This window comes from Ambystoma mexicanum, chromosome 3p (genome assembly GCF_040938575.1).
Source record: "Ambystoma mexicanum isolate Mex_15411 chromosome 3p, UKY_AmexF1_1, whole genome shotgun sequence".
NCBI classification, from domain to species: domain Eukaryota; kingdom Metazoa; phylum Chordata; class Amphibia; order Caudata; family Ambystomatidae; genus Ambystoma; species Ambystoma mexicanum.
In genome coordinates, this window is record NC_090925.1 from 1,124,014,411 (window position 1) to 1,124,040,469 (window position 26,059).

At 47.7% G+C, this 26,059-nt stretch overlaps 1 protein-coding gene across 5 annotated transcripts in view; it reads right to left on the bottom strand.

Annotated features, from left to right (window-relative positions):
* Positions 1 to 26,059, bottom strand: part of RAD50 (RAD50 double strand break repair protein) — a 1,278,308-nt gene that overhangs the window by 701,351 nt on the left and 550,898 nt on the right. The gene's annotated exons all lie outside the window — the stretch shown is intronic.

Genomic DNA, 26,059 nt, shown 5'->3' on the forward strand with positions numbered 1-26,059 from the left:
TTCGGAGGAAATGTCCAGAGCTGCCATTTCGCGGAGAAGCCAACACACACATTTTCTTCAAACCAAAGGTTCTGTGGAGGAAAAAGGTATTGCTTACCTGATTCGTTCCAGAGCGTTGGGGTGCACATATAGGTGTCCATCGCAACCCCCTCTTACCTCTGACCCAAGCCGTTGCTTGTGTCCCCTTCTCAAGTCCATTTTTAGGACTCCTTTGTTAGTTGCTAACTTGCTGCTTCAAAAACCTTAGACACTGGAAGAGATCCGCACGAACTCTTCATAATTCGCAGTTTGTCAAGACTTCAAGCCCTCTCGCAACTGCCTTGAGCTAGCGTTGTGTTTTTGGACTTAAAATACTTGCCAGGCGAAGAAACCAACTCTAGAACCTCGAACTAAGCTCATGTTGCACTCTAACCACTTATTTTGCTCCCTTTAAGTGCTCATCTATATGGGTTTGCAGAGTAAATGCATTACCGTATAACCTGTTGAAAACTGCATGAGTGTACAATTACCGATAATACAATAACTTTGTCTTTTCCCTTTCTAATGTTGCTACAAATGTAACTGCGAACAAACACAAAAGTGAAAGTGCCCTTTGAAGTGTATTGCCTAGTATTCCTAAGTGTTCCATAGTAAAAATATGAGTATTTAAAGTGATTCTGGTGTAAATATAATAAATATATATCTTTTATATAAATAGATGTGTAAGTGTTTCTTTGTTGTGCCTGTCTAGCTAAGGTTCGGTGTACTTCCCTACAGCTCACTAAACAATCCGGCACCTTCTTCTGAACTGTCAGGGAACCCAGTCAATCACCGGAAAATACCTGCTGCCACATCTGTCGGCATCCTATACCCAAGAGGAAGAACTGTGGGGTGGGCAGACTATTCAGCGGCGAAAGGACTGCTTGGACCATCGCTACAGCTCAGTCCCTGAAACAGATCCTTGGGTCCCATCATCAACCTGTACATAACTTTAGCCCCGGACTGGTACCCGATCCTTGACTTTTTTGATTGCATTATTTTATGACTTTTCTTCCTTGTAAAAATCATTTGATTGAATCAAGTAAATAAAAAATAAAAAAAATATCTTTTATATAAATAGATGTGCAATTGCTTCTTTGTTGTGCCTGTCTAGCTAAGGTTCGGTGTACTTCCCTACAGCTCACATTTCCTCTTAAGATCAGCCTGACTGCTCTGCCATACTACCAAGGTCCTGAGCTAGTGCAGACTGATACTAAAGTGAGTTGGGACATCTACAAACCACTGGGAAAGCTTACTTAATTCTTACTGCCAGTAGGACTTTATAAAAACTCCCTTAACAGGCTTAAATAGGCCTAATACTAACCTGTTCCATTAGATTCCTTGAGTGAAGTGAAATCAATACCTTATCCCTTTATCATGTTTTTTCGTATAAACATTCTTTGATGGTGTATACTAAAGTGATTTTTATTCCTGCTCCCCCAGCTACCGTTTCCCATTTGAGCTGCATGCTTCATTCATTGTTTTCACTTGCCTGCTTCTTTTACCCACCACCATGCACCTTGACGTCACTTCCTTCCTTCTTGTACTCAGTCTCCTTCTCTTCTGTCATAGCCTTTAGCCACAACTCTTACTAACTTCTAACCTCACTCTTCTCCTCCCTCCATGCACACATACTCCTCAAACCCAACACTTCAGTTCTCTCTGGATCTCCATCATCATCTAACCTGCTGCCCTACCACACAACACCTGCTCCTCTCTCCACCTCTTATTACTCCCTCACTTGGCCTCTGAAATGCATAATCCTTTTACAACAAGTCTTCCTACATCACTGAACATTTCCACTCTCATCTCTCTCAATGTTCACTTAATACTAATAGAGAAACCTGGATCTCTCCTCATGAGTCTGCTGCCTTCTCCCAGTCTACCCAACCAGTTGGGAAAGGTGGTGGAGTGGGGTGCCTTATCCAAAGTCCCTCGCAAGTGTCACCTCGGGCATCACCTCTTCCTCTTTTGAATATGCCACTATTCAACTCCTCCCTCCAACACCCTTACCTCTTAAGACTACGTATTCAGCCCCTGGTCCTCTTAAATCCTTCCATAGCCTCAACATTCTCCTCGAGTCACTTCTCACCAACATTCTGTTATCATGTTGGGGGACTTTAACCTTTTGAAGCGTCTGCAGCCACCCGCCTTGAACTTAACTCCCTCCTATCTGAGTAGGTCCTCCACAACCAGGATACCCACTATGGTGGGAATTCTCTTGACCTCCCCTCCTTTAACCTCTTCATTGACCTATCTCCCTCTGATCACTCCATTGTTCACTTTGACATCTGAGTCCATCTACCCTGTCCTCCTCCAATGACCTCTACAATGGTCAAGAAGACATTCAAGCAGGACTCTCTTGCATCGTACCTTGATGTTGTGAGGACTTCTCTCCTGTCTCTCCTCTTCTATTGTTCATTCTTTATCGGACTTTCACTACGCACCTTTCACAAGCTTTGACCAACACTATACTGCATTCACATTTACACTTTCCTGTCTGCGTCCTCAGTCCCCAGGATAACCTCTCACATCTAGACCCTCAAAAAAAATGTGTCATTATTTATGATGCATGCGCAATTCATGGACCACTCACCTACTCTTGGCCTACACAAATTCCCTTGCTGCCCTCACCTCTGTTATAGACTCCGGCAAATCCTCCTTCACAAACCTAAGCTTGTCCATTCACAATCACCCTCACAAGCACTGATCAGCCCTCCAAGCTTTGCTCAGCTTCCAATACAAATCAATTGCCTCCTCGCTTTTCTGCTAATTACTTTGTTCATTACTTTTCATCTAAAATGTCCTAAGTGTGTGACATTCTCCATACCCATATCTCTCTTCCTCCCCGACCCTCCTCCTGTCCCTCACCTTTACCCATCTACCGTCGACTACTTCTCCCCTACTGAATTAGTGCCTCTCCTTTACAGTGCCAACCCACCTTTCGCTCCTACTGACCAGTTTGTTCTTCAAATAGTAAAAGGATTAGCCTCAGTCACTTGGCCTCATCTCTTGGAGCTCTTTAACATCTCTCACTCCGCTTGATTCTTACCTGCATCCTTCAAACCTGCAACTGTCCTACCCTTATTAAAATGCCCCTCTGCTGACCCATACATACATTGCAGCCAATTATTACCCAGTTTCCCTCCTTCCCCATTATTCAGAGGTCCTTGAGCAGGTGATCCTCAACCCAATGGCGTTGAAGATCCATTTCAATTATTAGGCATTAGTAGTAAACACTTGGACTTCACTCATGCATGTCTCCAGCTTTCTCTGATACTCACCAGTGCTCTAGATAAGATTTTTTAAGTGGGAACAATGTAATGGCTATTTTTTAAAGTTAGGAGTAAAATGTTTTTTTAGTGAGTAAGTGGGAGTAATTAATAAGCAAGTAAAAATAGGTTTAAATAAAACAGATATTTTGTAATAAACATTTCTTGGTACCAAGTTATTTGTGCACATTAAAAGGTACATTTATACCTCTTCAGATCAGGCAGTAATAATAGTAGAGCTTCTTCCTGTGGCCCTGCATGTGCTACTGGTCCAAAGATATATGCAAGGCTGTGTGGATGCAAGCAGAGGGACATGTTCCTATGTGTTTATTTCCCATTTTTGTTGGGAGGATTTGTACTCCCTATTTTTATTTATTGCGAGCATTTTCCTATTTTTAGGGTGTAAAAGTGCCCGATAGACCCCTTATGTGTAGGGCCGCTCGTCACTCCAACTCTCTTCTATACTGACCCTTTTGGATCGCTGCTGCTTTCAACACTGTCAAGCACTCCTCTCCTTTCTCCGGGAACTTAGGTTTCGCAAATCTGCTCTTGCATGGATTGCCTTCTAGCTGGAAGGTCACTTTTTTAAAATTTCCTTGAACTCAAAAACCTCTGACCCCTCTAACCATCTGCCCTAGGAAGACCGACCTTATCCTTTGGCCTTCACTATCGCCTCTTTGCTGATGACAATCAAATATTTCTCCTTTCCTTACCTCGACCCACCCATCTTGGAACAGATTACCAATTGTCTCACTGCATTAGGTCATTGGATGTCACACCCCGCTGGCTCACGTTGAACCCCTCAAAGATGGAAGTCCTCATTCTCCCGGCGTTAGTCCCATCCCTAGTCTCCCATCTCATTCCTGCCTAAACCTCTTGCTGCTACACCCCAGGCTTGCAACCTTGGGATCCTCTTTGATAGCAACATCTGACTACAACAATTCAACGATAATACCACCTCAGTGGCTCAGATTAACCTTCTCAACATTCAGAAAATATGTCCTCTTCTCACTCACCAATCTATGAAAACTCTACTCTCCACCCTCGTGTAAAGCTAACTAGACAACTGCTCCTGCCTACACCTTGGTCTTCCTCTACTCCTTCCTCTAGACAAAGCCCTCAACTTTGCTACCTGCACTCGTTACAAAATAATCAGATCCTCCCCACTTCTGCTTACCAACACCATGCTGGTTGGCTGTCAATACAGAGCCTCTGTCTTTTCAATTTGTGTCTCCTAGTTTACAAAGCTACCTCACTATCCAATGCCCCACACCATGCCACTCTTCCATCTACACCCATCTCAATCACAGCTAGCCAGACTATGGATATTGAAATAAAGCAGCTCTACAGACCCTCCAGGTGAGTTACAGGTAAGTTCCTTCATTCCTTTACATCAGGTTACATTAGGATGCCTAATAGGAACCTACTGCCCCCCCCCCCCTCATGAGCCAGGCTTACATCTCTCCAACTGCCTGGGCTGGAACCTCCCTACACACACATTCCCATATAACAACATTCTCTCAGCATTCTCTCTGACCTCACACATTCCATACATCATCCAAGCACTTCAGAACACATCTCACTTCCTTTCCCAGCTCTCACCAGCCATCCCCAACCAAGCACTTCACAACCCATCTCCCCTCATGGCCTGTCAAACAACATCTTTCACTCTAACACACACAAAAGGACACATACTCCTCTCCTTTCTCACACTGAACCTCACACTAACACCCTTTTTACAAGTGTTATGGCTCTGTACATACATCAGGGTGAATGCCCCATTTCCCTTGACTACCTCACACCATAGAGGATAGTCCCATACCTTGCTATACACTCCGTACACCTTTTTAAAGAGCTGTGTCGCTCTGTGGCTACTACACCAACAGCAGTTCCACTTACCAATGGCTACCTCACGCCATAGAGGATAGTCCCATACCTTACCATACACTTCGCCCACCTTTTTAAAGAGGGTGTTGCTCTGTGGTTACAACCCCTCTCAGGATAGGTGCACACTTCACCAATGACTACCTCACACACTAGATAATAATCTCATTATTTTTCCATTGTCCACCTCACACACAATGGAGGATAGTCCCATACTGTTTAACCCACGGCATGTCACAGCACACAAAGAAAATGACATCTCAATACATTGCCCTAAGAAATCATTGCCGTCCATGCAGCTCTACCCTGCAAATCCTCAAGTGGTTAAACTACCAACAACAATACACCTCTACACCCACACCTCGCAAGCATTTCCCTAAAGGTCCATGCAGCGCATAGCAGCCCGAATACTGCAAAACCTCAAAATGGTTAATTGTTTTTCCATTCCCAATCACGCTCACTACACACTTAATAAAGCGTATTAAGCACAGTTCAGATGCATGGTGCCCATGAAAAGGCTGCAGATCCTAGTATCCAGTAACTATTAGTCTCTACTAAGACATCAAGTTATCATCTGAACTTCCCTCACCAACACGTAAAACACACCAACTTCTTCAGTCAGAATCTATTTATCAAGAAACCATATGCAACTTTACAAGTCTTCTTATTGCAGCTGCCTTGACACCATGAAAACCAAACAGATTTACTGTCCCTTCCACATCCTTCGATCTTCTCTGCTGCATACGCGCTCCACACAGAGTATGTGACACAGCCGCCTTCATCCTCTGACAGGGAAACCAACAACATCTCTGAGCGCCCTCGACCGGCAGAGCGCCGAGTTCTCAGATTCCTCTTAGTGACACCTCATACGGCATCCTTTTGTTACATTAAGCACCCAAAACACAGCAGATGCGTTATGAGAAAAAAATGACTACCGGGACTGAAAGGTCCGGGTTAAATTGGATTGAATGCCTAGTGTGGATAATCCTCCAGTTGACTGTAAACCTTCCCAATAGTTAACTCTACTAACTGAGCAGAGTAGAACTTAGTATATTCCCTAGCCAAATAACCCAATATCTTTGAACATTCAATATAGAAGACTCCTACCTTATCAGAAAACAGCCAGGTCCTTGAAGAGAAGTATTTCAGAGACGAGCAGGGAAGGAAGGTTAGTAAGGGACTAAACCCGAACGGCACGAGAAACGCACTAGTGTCGGGCTGGTGCACTGAATATCTGCAAAGCGTCCTGGAGTTCGGTGCACATGGAGAAATCCAGAAGAAGCAACACCAAAATCCTGAAGTGAATGGAGGAAGGAATATCCCTTAAGAAGCGTGAGGTATCATTATGTGTACTCCCAGAACCTTAGAGCAGTAGGAACAAGTTACTTACCTGTAACTGTTGTTCTCCAGCATGGGTCTGGCATGGATTCACATGCTCATGAATATTCCCCGTCGTCAGGCTGGGAATCCTCGGTAAAGAAAAAACCAGTATCAGTTTCGTTTCTGATCTGTCTTTCGTAGTAATAACCAATCACTGGTCTCTGCGTCATACTGACCACAGCCAATGACTGCCCTCTACCTAAGCCCCGCCTCTGGCAGCCATCTTCAGATTTGGAAGCACGTGAAGTGGCAGTATGACCAAGTGAAGAGCCGCAGAGGGGTAGGCGGGAGGGTTCGCATGTGAATCCATGCCAGACCCATGCTGGAGAACAACAGTTACAGGTAAGTAACTTGTTCCTTCTCCAGCATGGGGTCTGGCATGGATTCACATGCTCATGAATAAAGAATACATAGCAGTACACACATGCACAACCACGGGAGGTGGCAAAGGCTCAACATTAAGCATCACATCAACTCAACATCAAGCATCTTACCTCCTCACCAGGCTCACCTCAGGCGAACAGGTTGCGCAGCACTGCTTGGCCGACCCTGGACTCCTCCCTGGAATCCCGGTCGACGCAGTAGAATTTCGTGAAGGTGTGCGTCGACCTCCACGTAGCAGCCCTGCATATGTCCAGCAGGGGCACACCAGATAGGAACGCCGTGGTAGCTGCGATCGCTCTGGTGGAATGGGCTCTCGGACGGCCAGGCAGCCGTCGGTTTGCCAACCGGTGACAGCACATGATACAGCCGGAGAGCCATCTGGAGATGGAAGCCTTCGAGAGAGCCTTCCCCTGATTGACAGGTCCAAAGTTCACAAAGAGTTGTGACGTCTTCCGAAAACCCTTCGTGCGGTCCACGTAGAACTTCAGCGCTCTAGCTACATCCAGCGAGTGCAAAGTCCTCTCAGCCGGCGACGAAGGCGACGGGAAGAACACAGGTAACACCAAGGGTTCGTTGAGATGGAAGTCCGACGGTACCTTGGGCATGAAGGAGGGGTGCGTCCTGAGCACTACCCTCGTGTCGTGGAAAGTCAAGTACGGGGCCTTGCAGGAAAGGGCTTGGATCTCTCCCACTCGTCGTGCGGAGGTGATGGCCACAAGAAAAGCTGTTTTCCACGATAGAAACTTCAACGGGGCCGAGTGCAGAGGCTCGAACGGAGGTCCCATGAGCTTGGTCAGCACCACGTTGAGCTCCCACGCCGGGGCCGGAGCCTTCACCGGCGGGAACGATCTGAACAGTCCCTTCATGAACTCTTTCACCAGACGATGAGACCACAAGGACGTCCGCCCCGTGGTTCTGGTGTATCGGGAGATCGCAGCAAGATGACTCTTGATGGACGCGTGTGCCAGACCAGCTTTGGCCAGCGTCAGCAGGTACGGCAGTACCTGGGGAGCCGTAATCCGTAGAGGGTTAATCTTCTGTGCGCGGCACCAGACAGAGAACCTCTTCCATTTGTGTCCGTAGCATTTAAGAGTCGAGGACGCCCTGGCCTTTGCAAGAACCTCTCTGCAATCGGCCGGTATGTCGTATCCTCCAAACTCTAGCGCTGCAGGAGCCAGGCCTGCAAGTTCAGCGACTTCGGGTCGTGGTGGAGGATGGCGCCTCCTTCCCTGGAGAGTAGATCCGCGTCCGCCGGCAGCTTGATCGGCGGGGACGCTGACAAGTCCAGCAAGTCCGGGAACCATATCTGCCTCGGCCACGCAGGTGCGACGAGGATCATCCTGCACCGTGACCTCTTGAGCTGGTTGATGAGCCGGATTAGCAGAGGCAAAGGAGGGAACGCGTAGAGGAACAGGCCCTCCCAGGGGAACGAGAAAGCATCGCCCATGCTCCTCGTCTGGGGAAACCTGCTGGCGAACCTCCGGCACTTGGTGTTCGTCGCCGTCGCGAACAGGTCGATCTGGGGTGTGCCCCACCGTCGGAAGAGGCGATCCACCAGATCCTGCCGTAGTTCCCACTCGTGGCACGAGCGCAGCTCCCTGCTGAGTGAGTCGGCGATGGTGTTTTTTATCCCTGCCAGATGAAACGGCACCAGAAAAATCCCTTGGGCGACGGCCCAATGCCACAGGTCCTGCGCCTCCTTGGACAGCGCTGGGGACCTGGTTCCGCCCTGTTTCCTGATGTAAAACATGGTGGTGGTGTTGTCGGTGAAGATCCTCACCACCTTGCCCTTGAGGGACGGAAGGAAGGACCTGAGGGCCCAAAACACTGCACGGAGCTCCAGGATGTTGATATGCAGGGACTTCTCCGTCGGGAGCCAGAGTCCCCTTGCGTGCAGATTTTCGGTGTGCGCTCCCCACCCTTCCAGGGAGGCATCCGTGGTCACAGTCTCCTGGTGGGCTGGGGCCTGGAAGTCCATGCCCGCCGTCAGATGCGCGCGGGTGCCCCACCACCGTATAGCTCGTCGGAAGCTCTCGTCGAGCTTGATCCTTTCCTCGAAGCTGCCCGTCGTCTGGATCCAGCGCGCATCCAGGAATTCTTGCAACGGGCGCATCCGGAGCCTGCACATGGGAATGAGGTAGATGCAGGAAGACATCATCCCGAGGAGGGACTTGATGGACCTCACTTTGGCCGCGTCGGCCACCAACATCCGTTGCACCTTGCCCAAGATGGTCCTGGTCCTCTCCTCCGACGGGGAGGCCAGAAGGGACACTGTGTCGAGCCTCGCTCCCAGAAACAGTGCGACTTGCGCGGGCACCAGGTGGGATTTGGCGTAGTTCACGGAGAATCCCAGGTCCGTGAGGAGTTGGACGGTCCTTGCCGTGTGGACCACGGCGAGCTCCCTCGTCTTGGCGCAGATGAGCCAGTCGTCCAGGTAGGGGTAGACGTGAATCCCCTCGCGGCGCATCTGCGCCGCCACCGGTGCGAGGCACTTGGTGAATACCCTGGGTGCCGACCGTAGTCCGAAGGGAAGGGCTTTGAACTGGTAATGACGCCCTTGGACCACGAACCTGAGGAATTTCCGGTGCCCCTTTAGGATGGGAATGTGGAAGTAGGCATCCTCCAAATCCAACGACGATAGGAAGTCTCCTTCCTCCAGCTGACCGAGGACGTGCTGGAGGGTGACCATCCGGAACTTCTGCGCCTTGATGAACTTGTTCAGACGTCGCAGGTCTAGGATGGGGCGCCATCCTCCCGTCTTCTTCCTCACGAGGAAGTATCTCGAGTAGACTCCGGAGCCCCGAAGCCTCTTTGGGACGAGTTCGATGGCGCCCTTCCTGAGCATCGCCCTTACCTCCAGGAGAAGTTGAGGGGCGTGAAGTTCTTTCCTGGCCACGGGGGGGACGCGCAGGCACCTTCTTTGAAACTCGAGCGCGTGGCCCCGGGCCAGGGCGTCCAGCACCCAAAGGTCGGTGGAGATGGACTCCCACACGCTGACGAAGCCCGCCAGCCGGCCTCCCACCGGGGTGCTTCGGTGGGGGCCCGACCCCACGGCCGGTTCAATCCTGCTTGGACGCGGCCTTGCCGCCTTGACCTCCTTGGCGACGACGGCGGGGTCCGGTAGACTTGCCTCGTCCTCTGTAGGCCTCTTGCGACGACGAGCGGGCCGCCTGACGGTAGGAAGCGAAACCGCCGCCGGAACCTCTGGAGGCGCCCTTGCCTTGGTCTGGACGCCGGAAGTCCGTAGCTTTGAGCCATCCACGACGTCGAAGGCAAACGCCGTTGCCCAGCTGGCAGAACCCAGTGTCGGCGATGTCCGTCGCCAAGGTGATGGCGTGGTCCGAGGCCACCTCACCTTCCTGCAGGATCTCCAGGGCCTCCGCCCTCTTGTCGTCCGGCAGAAAATCCAGCAGGGGAGCTATCTTGTACCAGAGCTCCCTGTCGTAGCTAGCCACGATAGCCAAGGCGTTGGCCGCTTTAATCGTCGTCGCTGCCGACGAGATGACTCTACGTCCCATAGCATCCAATTTCCTTCCCTCGCCGTCCGGCGGGGAAGTCGATGTGGAGGCCGCACCCCCCCCCCCCGCTTTCTTCCTGGCTGCCGCGGAGACGACGGAATCCGGGGTAGGCTGCGCCCGGAGGCACAGGGGGGCCGTGTCCGGGACCCGGTACTTTTTCTCGTACCGGTCTCTTCTAGCTGGCGTCGTGGAAGGGTTCTTGAGGAGGGAAAGGCCCTCATCCCAAATGTCGTCCAACAGAGGCACCGCGAGGACCGTCTTCCTCTTGGCCTCGCGCCGCTGATAAAGGAAGCCTTCCTTTTTCTTCTCCTCAGGGCAGAGTTGGAAAAGCTCGGAAGCCCTGGAGATCATGGAGTGGAAAGATCCGATCTCGTCGGGCGGAGAAGCCCTGGCGGGAGGCGACGACGGAAAATCCTCGTCGTATGCCTCGTCGTCCGTACCCGTCGCTGCCGTGTCAGTCCCCGTATCATCCCCTCGGGTGGACGGGGAGGAGGGCTGGACGGGGCGCGACGGTTGAAAAGGAGGTGGTGGATGGATCCTTCTTTTCTTGGTAGGGGGGACACCAGAAGGTCCCGGTTCTGGATCCGCCGACGGGAGAGGTTCCTCCGTCGGTAACGGTAGCCTCGTCCTTATCTCGGAGCATAAGGACTGTATGGCCAACAAAATGGCCGCCGAGTTGTCTTGCGGCGCTGGCAGAGGGGAATCCGACGGGCGAGCAGGGGCCCCGTCGGTATCCTCGACGATGTCGTCGTCGTCACCTGCGTCGGGGTCCATTCCGACGGGCTGGCCTTCTTCCACGCCTAGGCCGTGGCTTAAGACCTCGATCAGCTCCTCTTCTGAGGTTGAGGCCGAATCTACGACGACGCCCTGCCCCCCCTTCTTCTTCCCCACGGAGGGTTTCACGGGGGTCCTATCGATGGGCACAAAAGAAGACTCCCTCTGAGGAGGCAGGGAGATTCTGGGCCCCGAGGTCACCACCACTGGTGTAGCCTCCACAGGCTGAGCCAGGGCCGCCGCGACCGTTTCGATAGAGGGCTTGGTCGGATGGATCAAGGCCTTCACCACCTTAGGTGCGCTCACCGCCTTATCCTTGAGGGAGGGGGCACTGCCACGCTCCTCCTCTGCCTTAGAACTCGACCGGGGCCTCTCCAGGAGCTTCGCCGGGTGCTCGGCCTTCCTCTTACCCGACCCAGAGCGTTGGCTCGTGGTTGATGGTGCCGGGGAGGGTGCGCCCTGCCTGGCGCCCGTAGAGCCCGACCGTTCGGCGCTCCCGGTGCCAGCGGACTCGCGGTGCTTAGCCTTATGTTGGGCCCCCGTCGCCGGGGCGCCCTCAAAGGTCTTAGAAGACCGCTCGGATTTCTTCTTCTTCTCGCCAGACGGGCTCTTACCCTCCAGCCAGTTGGCGAGACGTTGATGGTGGTCCTTCATGGTCCGTTCCGACATGTTGCCGCAAAACGCACAGTCCTTCTCCACGTGCGTCTTGTCCTCATGAAGGCAGTAAAGGCAGAAAGAGTGTTCGTCCTCCTTAAAGACGTTCTGCAGCTGGCATCCAGGGCAGACCCTGAACAGCTTTCCGGGCGTCGAGCTTCCCTTCTCCTGGGCCATCTCCGAGACCGGGCCTGAGAAGCTTCTGGAGTCCTCCGAAGTGTAGCTCGACGAAATCTTCACCCTTGAGGGGCACAGTCGAATCCGACACGGGTCCCCGTTGATCGGATGTAGGATCGGTGGAGCTTGGGGCTCTTTTGACCGAAAGAATCGAAGTTTTTTGTGAAAAAGCGCGAAAAATAGCACTAACGCTCGAGAGCAATAGCACGAGGATCCCAACACATGAACGTGCGGTAAAAATCTGAAGATGGCTGCCAGAGGCGGGGCTTAGGTAGAGGGCAGTCATTGGCTGTGGTCAGTATGACGCAGAGACCAGTGATTGGTTATTACTACGAAAGACAGATCAGAAACGAAACTGATACTGGTTTTTTCTTTACCGAGGATTCCCAGCCTGACGACGGGGAATATTCATGAGCATGTGAATCCATGCCAGACCCCATGCTGGAGAAATTATGTGTCTCAAAGGAGGCAAGGCCAAACAATGGTAAATCCAAATCAGTGTAAGGCTTAAAGCAGTTTAAGCTCCGAGTAGGAAACACCTTTACCGTCTCAAACGCTGAAATGACATCAAAGAAAGCCAGTTCCCAATGGAAAGGAAACGGCTGCGGCAGACAAAACATTGGAATGTCTTTAAAGTCAATAATGAGCCGTGGAAGCTGAATCCGATAATGGCGGAGCGGAAAGCAAACGCGTACCCAGCCGGATTTCAGAATGCTGGAATTACGGGTGTTTGATGTGCAGCTTCAGCTGGAAAGTATTCAGGGAAAACAACCGCAGGGCAGGTGGCTGTAAAACACTGAAGCTCGCGTGTTAATATGAAGCTGAAATCTGCGTGCTCCTTATAGCTTCAGCTGTTATGAATACAAGAAGGAAAACAGCCGCGGGACCTGCAACTGTTAAGGCATGCATTACTCACCGTAATAGCATTTCTGATAATTGTATCTGCTTAGATTCACATGCTGTGCATATGGTCTGACATCCAGTGGCAACCGCAGAGTATTGCAGCTTCTTTCGGGGACCGAAAGGGGACGTCGGCATAGGCGTGTCTGTACACTATCCCTATCGTGACGTGTAGTGTACCCAAAATCCCTCACGTGCCGAGGTCACTCCGATTGTATTTTTTCTGCCATGAGGGAGCCCAAAGCTATCGTGAGTGAGTACATAGAGAGAGAAAGTAGTGAGACATCCATGTTCCTTCCACCCCGAGCGGAAAGGCAGGGAGGGCGCATGTGAATCTAAGCAGATACAATCATCAGAAATGCTATTACGGTGAGTAATGCATGTCTTCTGATGCTTGTTAATCTGCTTAGAATCACATGCTGTACATAGACTATCGAGCAGTACCCGGAGTTGGAGGTGGGTTGTGAGAAGGAACAGTAGTGAAAAGATGTCTTAATACTGCTTGTCCCACCTGAGAATCAGATCTAGAATGTGTGTCTATGCAATAGTGTTTTGGAAAGGTGTGTACAGAACTCCAGGTTGCCGCTTTGCAAATGGACTTGAGGGGAACATTTGGAATGAAAGCTATGGAAGCCCCAGTGACCCGAGTAGAGTGTGCTCTAGGCTTGAAGGGCAGTTCTCTCTTAGCAAGAGTGTAGCAAAGTGTGATGCATTTGACAATCCACCTTGAGATTGCTGATATAGAGACCGGATCCCCTTCTCAGCCACTGAAACGAAAAACTGGTTTGTCATCCTCAGTGGTTTCGTTCTTTCCTGGTAAAACATGACTGCCCTGCGCACATCTAGTGTGTGCAGGCTTCTTTCCGCCATGCTAGTGGGGTTCTGGATAAAGCGGGTAGTATGATCGATTGGTTCACATGGAACTTCGAAATGTATTTAGGCGCAAACCTGGGATGACTGCGCAGAACCACCTTATCCCTGTGACTGTAACAAAAGGGTCCAGGACTGACAGAGCCTGTAGAAGTGATAGCCACAAGGAAGGCTGTTTTATAAGTAAGGTCCTTTAGGCTTGCTTTATGCATTGGCTCAAAGGGAGACCCCATGAGCCTGGTTAGAACCACATTTAGATCCCATCCGGGAGCTTTGTGAGAAATGGAGGGATGAATTCTCTTAACCCCTTTGATAAAAGCCTTAATAACAAGTATCTTCCACCACGACACCTTCTGTTGTGACGTGCTGTAGGCTGAGAGAGCAGCTAGATGAACCTTTAGAGAATTAAAAACCAGTCCCGAGTCCAACAAATGAGTTCGATACAACACAATGTGTGTAAGCGAGCAGTCAATGGGATTGACGCCTTTGGTATTAGACCAGATGACAAAGCATTTCCACTTACTGGAATAGCAATAACGAGTGTTAGGTTTCCTACCTTCCCCGAGTATGTCCATGCATCTCTGAGGGAGCTGAAGGTGTCCAAACTCTGACTTCAGGAGTCAGGCCGCTAAGTTCAGAGTTTGTGGGCATAGGTGCAGCGTTTCCCCCCCGTCCTGAGACAACACGTTGTATGGGCAGGGTAGTTTCACAGGGGGGTGGAGGGACATCTCCATCAGATGAGCGAACCAGGGTTGACGGGCCCACATGGGGGCCACCAATATCAAAGTGACTGGTTCCTGGTGCATCTCTTGCACTATCTTGTTGAGTAGGGGAGTCAGGGGAAAAGCGTAGGCAAATTTCCCAGACCATGCTATCCAGAGTCCGTTCCCCTTGGATCGGTTCGGGGATACCTGGAGGCGTAGTCTTGGCATTGGGCGTTCTCCTGAGTTGCGAACATGTCGATCTCTGGGAAGCCCCATTTTGCAAAGACGTCGGAGGCGATGTCTTTGTGCAGACGCCATTCGTATTCTAAGGGCAGTGGGAAATCTCTGCTGAGCACGTCCGCTAGAAGATTGAGTTCCCCTTGAACGTGTTGGGACAACAGGAACATCTTGTGTTTGAGAGCCCACATCCACATGTTTTGGGACAGCTTGGATATACCTGGAGAGTGTGTGCCCCCCTGTTTGCTTAAGTAATACATGGCTGTGGTGCTGTCTGTCAGGACCAGAACTGTTTTTCCCTGTAGCTGAGTCTGAAAGGCGTTCAATGCTTTGAATACTGCTAATAGCAGGTGCTTTGAATACTGCTAATAGCTCCAACAGATTTATATGGTTGGATGCTACTTGAGGGGACCACACTCCATGCGCTGTCTTCTGAAACAGGTGAGCCCCCCACCCTGGGAGAGATGCGTCTGTCGTGAGAGTGGCTTCCACTGCGGCGGTGGTGAAGGTCTTCCCCTTCAAGAGGTTTTCCCTCGACCACCACTGCAGAGAGAGAACGAGGGTTGGCGAGACAACTACCAGATCTTCCCATTGTTCGCTGGCCTGACACCACTGGCTGTTGAGCTACTCTTGCATGGGACGCATGCGTAGCCGCGCGTGGGGAACTAATTAAATGCATGACGCCATCATACCTAGCAGGCGCATGGCCTTGCGTACCGTCACTTCCTGACTGGCTACATATTGAGGGATCTGAGAAAGCATGTTCTGAACCCTCTCGTTGGAGGGGAAGACGAGGCTGTCCTTTGTCCGAATTAGAGCCCCTAGGAATTGCTTGACTTGACTGGGGTCTAAGCTGGATTTCTTCTCATTGATGGAGAATCCTAGACTGAAAAAGAGGTCTATTGTCATATGAGTATTCTTTAGGCATGTCTCGTAAGAGTCCCCTGTTATGAGCCAGTCGTCGAGGTAAGGGTAAATAGGCATGGATAGTCTGCGCAGGGGTGCTGCTTTTATTGCTAGGACCTTCATAAACACCCTTGGGGCCGAGGCAATGCCGAAGGGGAGTACTTTGAATTCATAGTGCTTGTCCTCTATCATGAACCTTAGATATTTTCTGTGCGCTGGCAACATTGAAATGTCCAATGTTGCCATGTAATCCCCCTGTTTCAAGGCGCAAGTCTAATACAGGTCGCATGGTGAGGTCCTTTTTGGGTACAAGGAAGTGCACTGAATAGATACCCTAGTTTACCTGAAGGGCAGGGACGGCTTCGATGGCGTCCTTTTCCAGAAGTGCTTCCACCTCTTGCTTCAGGATTCGCAGATGGTCTGGCATAAGGTGTCTGATCCTGGGCGGGCTGAACTGTGGTGGTTGGGTGAATTCCACACAGTACCCGAGGGCAACCGTTTTTAGAACCCACTGGTGTGATGTAATCCCCTCCCATGCCTAAAGGAAAGATGTTAATCGCCCCCCTGACCGGGAAGACATGGGAGGGGACCTGGATCCGTAGTTCATTTCTGACCAGAGGCTGTGGCTCCTCTGAAATTGAGGGCCACTGCCTTTCCCACGTCGCTGACCCCTAGGTGGATAGTTAGCGGGGGTGCTGGATGCTTGTCCCGAGTTCCAGTTGTATCCCGTCTTGTACATGTTTTGGGTGGAACAGGATTGGCCACGAAAGGACCGGCGGGAACCGCTTCCCCTTTGGGGGGGGAGGGTTTTTGTGCGATTTGCTGCAGGGACTTAGGGTCTCGTGCTCTTTTTTGGCAGTCTCCAGAGCATCGTCGACTGCTTTACCAAAGAGATTTGACTCCTCGATGGGATTATTAATAACGATGCTTGGGTTTCCGGCTTGAAACCCGAGTTACGGAAGCCAGGCATGCCGTTTAAGCAGTGTACACTGAGCTAGGGATCTTCCAGCCGTCTCCACAGTATCCAGAGTGTTTTATAATCCATTTTGGTTTACCTGCCTGCCCTCAGCCACAATGGCAAGTAATGTGTTCTTTGCGGGTTCAGGTACCTCTTGGAGACCTTCTTGTACAAGGTTCCATTGCGCATCAGCATAACTGGCAAGCAGCGTTGTGTTGTTTGCTATGCGCGTGGTAAAAGCAGCTGCCGTGGTAACACGTTTACCCAGGGCAAACAATCTTTTTGATTCCTTATCGGGAGGTCCTCTCCCATAGCAAGGGGTACTCCCGCCCGTTTCTGGGTTGTGGTGACCACTAGGGAGTCGGGGGTGGCGTGGCTCTTAATATATTGAGGGTCAGTTGGTGATGGCTGAAATAATTTTTTCACTCTTGGGTTTACTGCCCTTGTCTGGGCTGGAGTGACAAGAGAAGGAGCCAATCTCCTTTTAATAGAATTTAGGAGAGGAATGGCTTGACTGAAGGGGGGATTTTCTTTAAGAATGACCTCCACGAAATCTTATTCAGGTATGGCCTCTGAAAATGATCGGCTGCTTTCAGAAGATGGTATTAAAGGCCATTTGATCGTCTACTGGTGAAACCTGGCAGGCCGGGGTGGAGGGAGGGGGGTCCACACATAGGACATCTGTGTCCTGATCATGAGTAGGGTGTAAAACCAGATATTATATGAAGAGGCCTGGTATGTTATCATTAGAAATCCATTACTCATTTATTTATTTATTTATTGTTAGATATACATCTAGCCAATAGGCGTTGTATAACACATAGGCAAACAACATAAATACACAGAATCTAAAAACATTTGCATTTCCAATATATCTCATTCAATACATTTTAAAATTGCCACAATCTTCAAATAAAAAACAACAATAAAATATATCAGGTTAATATCGTTTCCTCTCATAAAAATCATCCATTGATCGGATATGTCAGTGATCACAGTGCCATTATTATATGATTTAAAACACATGGTTCGCAAATCATTTAAACTTTCACAACACATAATAAGATGGTGGAGAGACTCAACAACATTAACTCCACACAAGCGACAGTACTTTGACATATGTGGAATTCCCATTCTGACACCATTAGTCTCCAGTGCAACAGTAGTGTTGAATTTCATCATTAAATAGGTGCGAAAGGTACCGTTATTGGGATAGGCTACAATGTATTGAGGAGGCAAGACTCTACTCAGATACTCATCCAAGAACCAGCCACTGAACCTTTTAGATGCTAAATTTATTGAATCATTAGAAATTAATTACTCATTTAGGGATTCATTTATCCATCATTCATTCTGACATTAGTTATCTATTAGCTATCCATACTATTCAGCCATTTGGTTTGCTAGAGAAAGAGGCCTGTAATATATGAAGTGCCTTGTAGAGACATGTTTAGATAGACATATGTTATTATGTAAGCATTATAGAGGCATGAGTGTGCACTGAGAAGTATGCATTGAGCCATGGTATAGCGCTTGGTTTGCGAGAGAATGAGTAAACGCTAGAATGCATGAGGCCTGTGGCTCCTAAGCCATTCTGAAGAGACACACAGAAGAGCAGCGCCACGGTTCTGCGAATAATGTTTTGAGTTACACTGTGAAAGATTGGAATGTGTAAACAGTTTCTTGGCAGACAGAGATAAGACAGTGACTCTTGCCCGAGTCGAGAACAGAGAAGGAGGCTTTAGCAGGCCCTGGGTTGCTCGCAGAAAGAAGGGTGGGGGGCATGCAGGGAGTGAGGAGCTTTAGACAGAGAGACACGGATAGAGGGATTTCAGTGAATGCAGTGAATGAGAAAAATGGGAGGATGGTATGGTTTCGTAACAGAGAGCATGTACAAGATACGATGTACAATGTCACAATGACAGAACACACTGGAATAGAACAGAACAAGACATGCGTACACAGAATTTCAGGCGCTTGGCTAGAGAAATGCTGGTTTGACAGAAACGAGTGAATGCTTAATGTAACCATAGAGATTTATGTACGTAATTCAAAAGTATATCCAGGGGTTAGGGTTTGTGAGTGATGAGATGTACTTCGAGAAGCGTTTTGGGTGCAGCAGATTTGGATGGCTTTGGGGGTTCGGAAGCTTTTGGGCTGCAGATGAGAGCAGAGTTCGAGAGCTTGGCAGAGGCTTGAGGCAGTTCTAGTGACTGCCAAGGGAGCTAGAGAGGAGAGAGACGAGATTGGGAAGCTTGCACATGCAGAGGGGAGTATTGCTGATTTATTGAGTATGAGGGCTAATTGATCTGAATAAGACACGTGTAATGGGGAATTAGGACAGACACTCACACAGAGCTTTTGGTTTCATAGAAGGGGAAATCAGACAGGGATTGTCTTAGAGGGAGAGTGTGAAGTGTGGTGTGGATTGGAGAGGAATGCTGAATGCTAACTTTTGCTATTAGCATTATAGATCCAGCAGGACTGGATAAATTGATATTAGATTGCTTGCATTAGAAGCCTGAAATTCTTACATCCATGACATTGCAGATTTGCACCCAGAGCAAAAAGGGTGCAAATTCGGGTTTTACATTATAGTAGTTTGTTTGTTTGTTTATTTTATTTGTATGGCGCTCCAAACCCAGAGGTAGAAGGGCGCTTAAGAATTTGGTTACAGAGTTGAGAAGTATCTGTGTGTTGCATACTTCGTACAGGTTTATAATATATACATATATATACAGTGGTCAATAAACAGAACATATGCAGTACGTACAATATACAATTTTCAGAATAAATACAGTGTCTAAGCCAGTTTCCGCACGGGTCTAGAGTTAGTGGTGTTATTCTTTGTTTAGCAGCCAGCTGATGACCTGCTTCCTAAAGATCTGGAAGGATTCGACAGTTTTGATGTTAAGCGGTAGGGAGTTCCAGAGTTGGGGGGCAAGCACTGTGAAGCTTACCCCTCCAGCTCTTTTTAGGTGGAACCTGGGCACTAGTAGGCAAAGAGTGTTGCAGGATCTGGTGAATCTGGTGGCAGGTTTCAGGGTGAGTTTATTAGCTAGATAAGGTGGTGCTAGGTGATTGAGGGCTTTTATACGTGAGGCAGATGGTTTTTAGATCAATTTTTTGGCGTATGGATAGCCATTTGCAGGCTTTCCTAGTAGCAGAGATATGCTCTTGTCTGGGAACGTTGAGGGCTGCGCGCAAGGCGTTATTTTGTATTACCTGCAATTTGTTGAGTACGGATTGATTAGCGCCTAGGTACAGGCTGTTACAGTAATCCAGTTTGGATTGTATTAGGGCCCTGGCAAGGGTGAGGCAGCTGTTGGGTGATAGGAAGGGTCTGCTGGCCCTAATGAGCGTGCTGGTATAGGCAGCGGCTGAGGCGGTCATATTGGTGTGTTTGCTAAGGTTGGTGTTGGCATCTATATAGAAACCAAGGGTTTTTACGCTTTTGGCTATGGGAATGGAATGACCATCGATGGTGATGTTATTATAGCTAGGATCAAGTTTAGTTAGAGTGTTGGGGGAGCCGACGATTAGGAGCTCTGTCTTCTCATCGTTCAGGCAGAGACCATGGGAGGCCATCCATGCCTGAATGATGGAGAATATTTTGTTGATCCGGGCGAAGTCTTCTTTGTAATTACCAGAGATAGTGAGGAGTATCTGGGTGTCATCTGCGTAGTTTGTGTAGGTGACACCCAGATGGTCCAGTTGGTCAAATAGAGGCTTTGTAAATATGTTGTACAAAGTGGGGGATACACAGGAACCTTGTGGGACCCCGCATGTGATGGGGATGGGGTCTGCTGCAGCTGTAGTGGAAAAGACTTGTATGGTTCTGTTTGCCAGGAAGGATTGTATCCATGTGATGGCAGGGGAGGAGAAGTGGGCTGCGGTGGCAAGGTGATTACAGAGGACCTCATGGCTGACCAGGTCAAAGGCCGCTGAGAGGTCTAGGAGGAGTAGGATTGCGGCATTGCCTTTGTCTTTAATTTCATCAATCTGGCTTTTGAGATCAACAAGGGCGGTTTCAGTTCCGTGTTGAGGTCTGAAGCCAGATTGACGTATTCCTAGCAGTTGGTTGGATTCTAGGTATTCCTGAATTTGGATGTAGGCGACTCTGTCCAGGATTTTCAGTAGGAAGGGGACGGTGGTGATGGGCCTGTAGTTTGTGGGTGTGGCCAGGTCGAGGGATTGTTTTTTCAGGAGAGGGAGAACCCATGATTATTTTAAGTTGCTGGGGATAGAGCTATTGGTGAAGGATAGGTTGTGCCTGCGAAGTGTGGCTGTTGGGCTGTGTTCGCTGCTTCGCTGCCTCTTTGGATCCTTTTCCCGCGGTGTCGGATGCCGTCGGCAAGAAGAAGGACTTGCTTTGAATTTTGCGCGTAACGCGCACCTTAGTGGACTATTGTGGACCTTCACACAGGCCACGCCCCCCTGAATCCGCCCGTTTGCCCGCCCACAAGCCCACTGACCACTTCCTTATTTGCACTCGGACCCGCGCATCGGGCGCGCGCATCCGGAAGTGCCTGCGAAGTGTGGCTGTTGGGCTGTGTTCGCTGCTTCGCTGCCTCTTTGGATCCTTTTCCCGCGGTGTCGGATGCCGTCGGCAAGAAGGACTTGCTTTGAATTTTGCGCGTAACGCGCACCTTAGTGGACTATTGTGGACCTTCACACAGGGTATTTGTTGAGGACTCTGCACCCTATACTTTAGTGTCCGCGGGTTTCCCGCGGGTTTTGTATGTTGGGCAACCCATTGACGCCACTCTCTTCTCTTTTCCCCTTTAGCCACGCCCCCCTGAATCCGCCCGTTTGCCCGCCCACAAGCCCACTGACCACTTCCTTATTTGCACTCGGACCCGCGCATCCGACGCGCGCATCCGGAAGTGCCTGCGAAGTGTGGCTGTTGGGCTGTTAGGCGGTAAGGTGGCTTGGTGGTAGGGTTACCTTTTGTGCCCTTAATATAGATCGTCAAATATTGTTTGGAGGGGGATATAGTGAGCTAAAGTGGTGGGATTGCATTGCCCTTTATTTCATAGTCTATAATTGCAACCAGAACTGTTTTGGTCATGGCAGAGGGGCTTCGCAGCGTAAAAAAAAAAAAGAGTCCCAAACTAATCCTAAAAAAACAGAGGCGGACTCTAATGTAGTAAAATCGTCCGCTGCAATGCCCTTAAATCGGCCCGAAAAAGAGATGAACAAAGAACCTAAACCTCTGCTTGACTCCAATCATAGCAGTACTTTGTTGTCTGAAAATCTTACAATGGCCCTAAAATCAGAAAGCAATGGTGAGAATAAAGTTATTCTCACACCTGCCTCTTTCGAGTATAACAAAAATCAGGAATGGAAAAATAGATTGGATTCTAAGAAACCTGCTTCTTTGTCAACTAAATATACGACAGAGAATTTTCACTGTGATGATTTACAGAAATCTAACAAGGATGACCCTGTCGATATAACCCCTGAAGACTTTGAGGAACAAATTCTGCCGAAAAAACGGTCGGTGTATATTGACTGTGAGACTCCTAAAACTACTTTGTCCGGAAAAAACATGGATTCTAAAATTAAACCAGTATACATGTCGGTTAAAGAAGTGAATGAAAGCTCCTCAAAGGATTGGGAAATTGTTGACTGTAACTCTGATCAGAGTCTTGACAGAGATGAAATAAAAAGAAATAAAAAAAATAATGGGAATTGAGCAATTTGATCCGCGTACTGCAGATGTCTCCATATTAGCCCCGGCAATTGAAATAGAATTGGGCAAACAGATTCGTTTATCCAACGAACCCTCAACTCCAGTGAATAGAAGTAAGTATGGGATTGAGAATGTGTTCCTATTTAATAATCCCCAAGCATACACCTATTCTGTACCTTCACACTTTAGTGCACAGAAGGAAGCACGTATTCTTGGGGGAATTAACATTCCGAGTAATAACAACATAGGAGGGCCCTCCTTGATGGTAAATAGCTCCCCGATACTGGAACAACCAATGATCCCTACTTGTCAATATCCTTCTAGTCGATTCCAACGAGTCTACTCACTGTAAAATTCGTCCACAGCCTAACTGTCCTACAGCTGAACAAGAAAAATGGAATGCCGAACTGCAGCACTCTTTCGAATCTTTTCCGGTCATGACCAGAATTCTTAACTTACTTGATAAAGGCCATGAGCAGACTCACGAGGCAATAAAATTCCTACAGATTCAAATGTCTGACCTCACGAGTTCTCTTGGTAAAATGGAGGGCATGTTATTTGCCTGCCATATGTTTTCCTCCATCTTAAACAAAAAAGATTTGATGGCTCATGTTCAAACTATAGGCACTCAAACTTAATTGTTCTCAGAGGTAGTGACAGAAGAACCATCCATTAAATTAGAAAACAGCAAGGTTGTGAACCCAAAGGTAGTGAACTTGGAAAACACCAATGAATCTAACCTTGCTATTTTGACTACCCTTGTAAAGGAAATGGCAACTAATCTTGCCACACTTTCCAAGTCAATCATCAAGGAATCGCTGACGACTCCGTGTGTAGAAGAAAGTGTTCCTCCAGACAGTCCTTCAGTTTTAACTGATCTTATTGACCTAACTGGAATAGATCTTATCCCTCAGGAAACAATAGAAACACTTGATATCGAAGAGGTGCCTTATCAAACTCCTTCCATTGCCCTTACTAAAAAACAAAGAAGGGCTTTGGCGCGGGCTCAAAAGAGAAATCTTCTAACCAAACTACAAAAGGGAAAACAGGAAAAAAAAACAAAGAACCAATCACGTGACAAAAATGATACTCATAACACACATATTAAAGATATTTGCAATCTTTCAGAGGGAGACAATATCATTGACTTAAATCAGTTGAGCGAGGAATCTAAGGCCCTGCTGAATCTTTCAGAGCTAGACTTGAATACTGCAACTATCAAAGCCCCTTGCAAATCTCTAATAAAAAACAAAAAAATTAATGGAAATGAGGACTTGTTTATTGAACCAGCTTGGCAAGAATCTAATAAATCACGATCTAAGGCAAAAAAGGGAAAGGATAAAGAGGAGAGGGGACCTATTGACCTCGGGGTGGTGTCTAACTCAACTGCAGGGCCCCCACACTGCGTTCAAACTGACCTCTCCAAATATTATCCAATGTTGAAAATTAAAAAAACTGCGAAAGTGATTTTGGGTAAAGCTAATGGACAAAGAGAAAACAAAATACTCACTTGTCCTAATAATCCAACTGAATCTCAAAATAAAAATTTGGAGGGTGTAAGTTCAAGCGAGCCGGAAGATCTAACCTTAGATAATAATGTTGAACCTAGTAATCAATTAATTACTCATGAAACTGAGAACTTAGTTCATCAAAGAACTAGCCCGAAGTTACCAATCTTGAGTCTGCAACGTCCACAAGTCAATGAGTGCTCTAAATTGACCAATCTTAAATCCACTATGGATAATCAGGAATCCCTGACTAACCATAATTGTGGCGACCCAAAATCTGCTATAATTATGGGCTGGGAAAGCGATGAAGCTCGCTATGGTAAGGCTCGCTTGAACCGCACCTTTATGATGACTGTTTTTCAGGATATCCCTGCCTTGCGAATTGTTAGATCTGATGACATAGATTGGGTGAAATTGGCTGATATTAACAACAATCGAATGATTTGTAAATTTATGTCTCCTTTTATTATGAAGATGTTATGGGATCACTCTGATGACTTGGCATTTATTGGTTTAACTGCATCATTTTTTTCATCTTTTGATGACGCACAAAGTTACCTAGAAACTACTCCTCTAAGCGTCGAAAGTGTCACTGATAATGTAACCCAGGGTACCTCTGCAAATATTGATGCTAATACTATGAAACAGTTTATGTCATTCATGTCTGTTTTAAAGGAGATGTCTTGGAGGGACCCTATTAACATCAAGCAATCAAACCAACAAAAGGCAATGAAACATTCGTAGCCCACTCCGACTCCACATTATCTCGTGGAATTCTTGTGGTATAAATAACTTCAAAAAATGGTATCACCTAAATCAGTTCAATCGACCTGACCTCATTTTCATTCAAGAGACCATGAATCAATCCTCCTTTTTTATAGACGGATACTCAGCATATATTCAGATTGCAAGGCGAGGCAGTGAAGGTCGTCCTTCTGGCGGCCTGGCTATATTGGTTAATTCTGCCCTTCAATGCTCTTTGGAGAGGATTAGTAGTTCAGATTCCATCCTAGCAATCATCATGAAAGATGATTTGGATCCCTCTATTATTCTTTTATTGGTCTGTATTTACTGGAATAAATTGTCCACACCTATTGAGATCATTACTGAGGAAATGCACGATGTATTAGAAAAGGGACTGATTTTATACCCCACGGCAAGAATTATCGTAGGTGGTGACTTCAACTGCTACTGCTATGAAATAGGTGTTCATAATAATGCAATTAGGGAAAAGCACTCAATTACTTCCCAAAAGTTTGGAACTATATGGAATTCTTTTTTCCTTGAATGGGATATTCAAACTCCTTACTTTGCTCTAGACGACTATGCCTATACATGGACTAGAGCAAACCTCAATTCTCTTATTGATTATTTTTTCATTTCTTCGAGTTTATATTCGAATATAGATGCCCTTAAAATTATTGATCCATTTTTAGGAGATCATATGATTATTTCCATGCAGATGAATATTCCTTTGGCTCGTTTTAAAGACAATTCTTCTCTATCTCTGGCAGAAACTGACCGGCCTCACTATACAGTGAGATGGAATCCTAAAGTGTGTGCAATCTTTATTCGGAATCTAGAATGTGATCCTAGTATCTTCTTATATTTATCACCGTCCAGCTTTTCACTTATTCATTTAGATCGTCTAAATTCTATTAGAATTCAAATCCATCTAGATGCTATGCTTCATTCAAGGGATAAGCACGAAAAAGCTATTCAGGTTCATGCGCACAAATTTAACAATCAAGTCGCTCATTTAAAATCGCAAAAAAATCACGAAATTCGTCAGATTAATAGAACCTTTCTTTCCGACTTCACTCGTGATAAATTGATCAAAGCAGTACGACAAAGATTCCGTAATAAACTAAAATGGTTAAAAAGACATCTTCTCTATATAGATAATCAAAAATTATTCTACCATCTACTAAAGCACGACTCAAGGAAAACCTGGAATATTCTTCGTTCTATCACCTCGGAAACCACAACTAATTTTGATTCTGTAATCTCGGCCGAAAATTGGGTATCATACGTAAAACTCAAATATACCATGCCCGAGCGCTTTCACTTTTTAAAGGGTAGTGAACCACGCTTGGAACTTGATTCTCCATCATTATGGTCCATAGAAGACATCATAGATGCCATCGGTAGATTGAAGCCCTCTAAAGCGCCTGGTCCCGATGGTATTCCAGCTTGTGTGTATAAATCGAACCCAGTATT